The sequence below is a fragment of the Podarcis liolepis genome (genome assembly GCF_965112155.1).
Source record: "Podarcis liolepis genome assembly, chromosome: 9".
NCBI lineage: Eukaryota > Metazoa > Chordata > Lepidosauria > Squamata > Lacertidae > Podarcis > Podarcis liolepis.
The window spans coordinates 23,590,115-23,595,286 of NC_139564.1; the positions used below are offsets into that span (position 1 = coordinate 23,590,115).

General features: G+C 43.0%; 1 long non-coding RNA gene across 1 annotated transcript in view; it reads left to right on the plus strand.

Annotated features, from left to right (window-relative positions):
* LOC310686184 overlaps positions 1 to 5,172 on the plus strand; it is a 37,590-nt gene that overhangs the window by 22,626 nt on the left and 9,792 nt on the right. The window lies entirely within an intron of this gene.

Genomic DNA, 5,172 nt, shown 5'->3' on the forward strand with positions numbered 1-5,172 from the left:
TGTCAGAGGCAGACTGACCAAGAGAAGACTTCCTGAACCTCAAGAAAAGTTTGTCAGGAACAGGCTGTCTGACCCATGAAAGCCTGAGGCAAATGCCATCTTTGATTTCATATCCGAAACAACTTTACAACCTCGTAGCAGAGTCCAAGAACAGTATATTTTCTCAAGCCTCTTTCTGTCACTTCCCTGATCCTTCTGCAACAAGTGTAATAGGAAATACGCCTCCCCCCCAGCCCTACCACCCCAATATCAGCAACGCACGCACTTGCCTAGCCAGGCAAATTCAAAGTGACATCTTATTTTTCATTTTTATTGTTTGCATGTGGTAGTCTCATTCTGAAGCTTAGAATGCATCCTTTCTGAAGTCGCAGAGGTATCCCATCTGAGGCGATCTTTTATTACCATTAATACTTCTCTGCCCACAATACTTGAGTCTCGGGACAGTTCCGTAATATATTAATTAATGGTGCGCTAGGATGTGACATTTCTGGCGTACATCACCGGTTCACTACACTCCCTAATTTTGTGTAAATCTTGGTGTTTTATAACTGCAGAGAATTAAATCTGCTATCAAAACAGACTTCCCTTTATCCTGGGAGTGTCATAAAATTTTAAGGCCTTTATTATTTAGTGCGCTATATATGTCAGGAACAATTTTCTGGGGTTTCTTTCTTTCATTACCCTTGAGCAACCCCGCCCCCACCTCAAACTTTGCAGGATGCATGTAGCCCTCTGAGAGATCTCTACATTGCCCAAATTAACTTATGTGGTGTCACAAATTGTTCTAGAAAGCCCCCCCCCCTTTTGGCATGCTACATATAATATATTTTTGCATGCAATTCTGGTGGGTGATTGGCTATTTAATAGTCGGAGTTCTTTATTTCTCCTATAATATTCTATTAATGTACACATCTAATTTCACCACAGTAATTTTCACAGACGTTATCCAGTTTCTCTTTTCTGTTGTTCTGGCCAGCTGGGAATGCCTTTCTGTTTCGTTCCATTATTTTACTCAGCTTACTGTAATAATGTATGAAGGCAAAATATGCAGAGAAGACAAGCTTCTGCTGTGGTTTGAGTGGACAAAATGTCTACTCAGATGAATAATCCATTACCATAGCTGCTGTTTTCCTAGTTTCAAGCATAGCTACAGTTCAGAAAAGATCATTTGGGACGAAAGAAGAGAATCCTGTTGCATTGGACCACAAACATATCCCCACAGTGACCAATCAAGGTGCCCATGGGAATCCAACTGGCAGGACATGAGTGTACTAGCTCTCTTTCACTGTTGTTCCCTGGAAGCTGGTGTTTGGAGACATTCCTCCTATGATATTGGAGGCACTATGCAGCTATCTGGATGTATAGGGTGTTAGGGAAGGGATAGTACCTATCAGGTGCAGGTTGGCACGAAGAGGCAGAGGCAGTTGTCAGTGAAGTTAACTCTTTATTCAAGGAAATGGCATACAAATCAGCAACACTTCCCAGTCGGTCTTGAGCCTATAGAGCTGTTACCAGGACTGAAGGTCCCTGCCTTCCATCCTTTCCCAGGCTCCTGGATGTTTCCCAAGCAGTCTCAAACTACGTCTGCACAACTCTGGTCTCTGGCCAGTGTTGTGTAGTGGTTAATAGCAGTAGACTCATAATCTGGTGAACCGGGTTCGCGTCTCTGCTCCTCCGCATGCAGCTGCTGGGTGACCTTGGGTAAGTCACACTTCTTTGAAGTCTCTCAGCCCCACTCACCTCACAGAGTGTTTGTTGTGGGGGAGGAAGGGAAAGGAGAATGTTAGCCGCTTTGAGACTCCTTCGGGTAGTGATAAAGCGGGATATCAAATTCTTCTTCTCCTCCTCCTCCTCCTCTCGTCATTATCCTGCACGTTCTTGGAGACCAGGAGGGACAGCAGGAGAGGGAGACTTCAAGGATTCTTTAGCAGCCTCTTGACATACCCCCCCCCCCTCTGCTTCAGCCTCATGGTCTGAACGGATCCCTATCACTGGCTCTCCCTCCTCACTAAACCCTGTTGCCCTTTCAGCATCCAGCCGCTCCTCCCAATCTGCTCCCTCCCAATCTGCTCGACCTCTCCTCAGTCAGAACCAATTCCCTGGCTCTGAGCCTTCCTCCCCTGGGGTTTGTGGGTTCCCTGGATAGCACTTCCCACCACTCCTCGTTGTCCCGCCAGTCCCTGACAGTACCTCTCGTGGGGAACGTGTTGTGCTCCTTCTGGGGTAGTTTGTCCACCTCTGGTCCCCTCCCTGCACTCACTCTCACCTGTGGCTTCCAGAAGCCATCAGGATGTGACAGCAGACACACCCTGGGAAAGGATTTCAACTGGTCTGCTAAACCAGGTGAGGGCATCTGATGGGTCTTAGACCCTCAGTGAGTTAGGGACTTCCCCTGTATGTGAAGACAGACTCTGGCACACTGAGCAGACAAGATGGGGCTTGTCAACCTGGGAAGGTCGTACATCTTAGAGAAGGAAAACTATGGTCCTAAAATTCTGCTGCCTTGTGGGATATCTTCAGGAGAAAAACAAGCCAAGGATTAAACCCTAGACAAAACCAGAGTGGAATCCCTAAGATTGTTGGATGGAAATCCCTGCAGCCAAGCTGGTGTCAATCATATTGCACTGATTTCCTTTGGACCATATTAGCGAGGCCAAGAGGGAGCTTTTGTTGTCTTGCCAGCCCAGGACCTCCATACACATTGCCTAGGCATGCACCCTGGGGAAATCACTTCACTAACACAGTGATTTGACTCCATTGTCTCTCTGGGCAGAAAGGTGCCAAGAACAATGCAGCTGTCATAGCTAGTAGCCATTGATAGCTTTACCTTCTGTGAATTTAACTGATCGCCTTTGAAAGCTAATCAAGTTCGTGACCATGTCTTCATCTTGTGGCAGCAAATGCCATATCAGCTGTGTGAATCTCACACCAGTCAACCTTTTCCAGCTGTACAATATCATTTTTTGAGATAGATTCAGGCAGTGCTTTTCCATATTGAGTTTTCTTGAAATAGGGTGGGAGATAACAGGACCAATTCTTATTTTCTTATATTTTCTTGGTAAATCCACAGTCCCCGTCAAGTCCCTATTCTGCTTTTAAAAAGAGGAAAAAGCAGTGTGTGCACTCATCTTCAGAGTTACCATTAATCAGATTACTTCCTCAACCTTCGTATCTAAAGGTTATGCCTCTGAGAGTGGGTGGGCAGATGAGTCTATTGAATATGTCTGTGGACTGAATTTAAACACAACTAATATATCCAAAATCACAAAATATCATTGAAGTGTCCTGGTCCAGTGGAACATATTCCATGCATTGAAAACAACTTTTCAAAAAGTATTGTTGAATGTGAGAAATGCATAGATGTTAAGATAAATATAACTTCATTTCATAGTTATTGGCCAGCTATCAAGACTGCGTCATTATCTGCTTTCAGCACTTTAACTTTATGAAGGCAGGAATCCAATGTTTACAAGGGAGGAGCTGTCTCTTGGGAACAAAGGGGCTAATATTCTTGGCCATTTAATGCATTTCAATGCTTATGGTCACATGCAAAGCACTTACCCTGAGCGATTTATGGTATGTAAAGCCAAAATAAGGGTTATCAGCTTCCTTTTAACTAACCAATTGATTGAGCAAAGCAAAAAATCACCAAAGCTTCATCGTTAGTGATTATTGAAGGGAAATAAATTGTAAGTTTCTTTGGCTACCTCTACTAACCCCTTTCGGACTTTAACTACCCAAACCAGTCCTTACACTGTATGTGAATCACAAGACTTCTGACAATTTCTCTCCCCCACCTCCAAACAAAGTATGTTTTTACATAAGGTTTTTGTAGGACAAGAAGTTAAATAGTTTGTGAGAAAATAATTTTAGGAATAAACCCCAATTTCACTGCTTGAGTAGCTACCCACATGGGCAAATAAAAAAAAGTGTACAGAGCTAAATGCATCCAGATATACCTATCCTACGATTTCCCCTAACTAAGCCTGAACTTATCAATTTGCATCTGTCAGCTCATCTTCTGGGTCCCTTTCTGGCCTTCTCTCAGCTCCTTCCTTGGTTCATCTTTGCTCTTTAACAGTTTACAGTGTTCCAACTCTCTTAAAGATTTCAGTTCTTTCTTGCTTTTGCAGCTCTTCAACTCTTCATATCTCTGCCTCCATAGCTTCTCTTCTCTTCAACTAGCTACCCTATTTTCCAACTCAACTATGGGCTGTGTTCAGTGCTGTGCCAGCACGGTTCCTCTGATATAGCTGGACTTCTTCCCCACCTCCCTTTATGCACCCCAAAATCTGCTTTGCAGGATCCCCCAAACAGAAGGTTATCCAGCTTATCTACAGAAATCTGGCCACACATTTTTTAAAAATCTACTAATTAGTAGTCATAATTAGTGCTGGGTGTCGGGTCTCCATGCCAGAATACCTGTGTTGTTTCAGAACACACTATAGTATGTTTAGAATATTTCCTGGTACTCTCTAGCCCCATCTATTGGGAATATTTCATAGCTTTGATCTAACTTGGACGCATTCCAGGTTCCGGCTTTTAATACGTGAAAGGAAGGCTCTACGATACATAATGTTTTTTAAAAGCCCTGCAGTGGGACTGACACTATGGTACTTTTAAAAGGTGGAATTAAAATTATGTGGACATATGACAGGTTCTCTTGTAATATTAATCATGTAGCATTACCCTCCAAATTCTGAAATCTACAATCAGTTTCGGCTAACAATATTACATGAATTCAAGAAATCTGTGTCCTCCCCCTTAATGCTTCATTAGATTTTAGGTCTTATATTTTTCCTTTTGGATGGCATGAGAAAACTGCTAACCTCACTGTGGAAATAAACCAATGCTTATTTCCACAGTTCATGGTTTTCTCTTCTATAGAACGCTACTCTCTATTTCAGTAGATAAGCATAAATCTGTGTGGGCAGATTTGGAGGGCTGGATCCAAAGAATATGAGTAGAAGGAAACTAGCCATGGGCACTATTCTGCAAATGCTTGCACTAGGGTTTACATATTCATTCATATCGTTACAGGTCACCTCTATCTCAGCTAAGAAGTAGCAGCAAGAGATTCCAGGGGTCTTGGCACCTAACCAGACTTGTGTTTCCATTGGAAAATCAAGACACAGTGGAAACTGGTGTCTTTAAGAAATACAGTTTATTTTA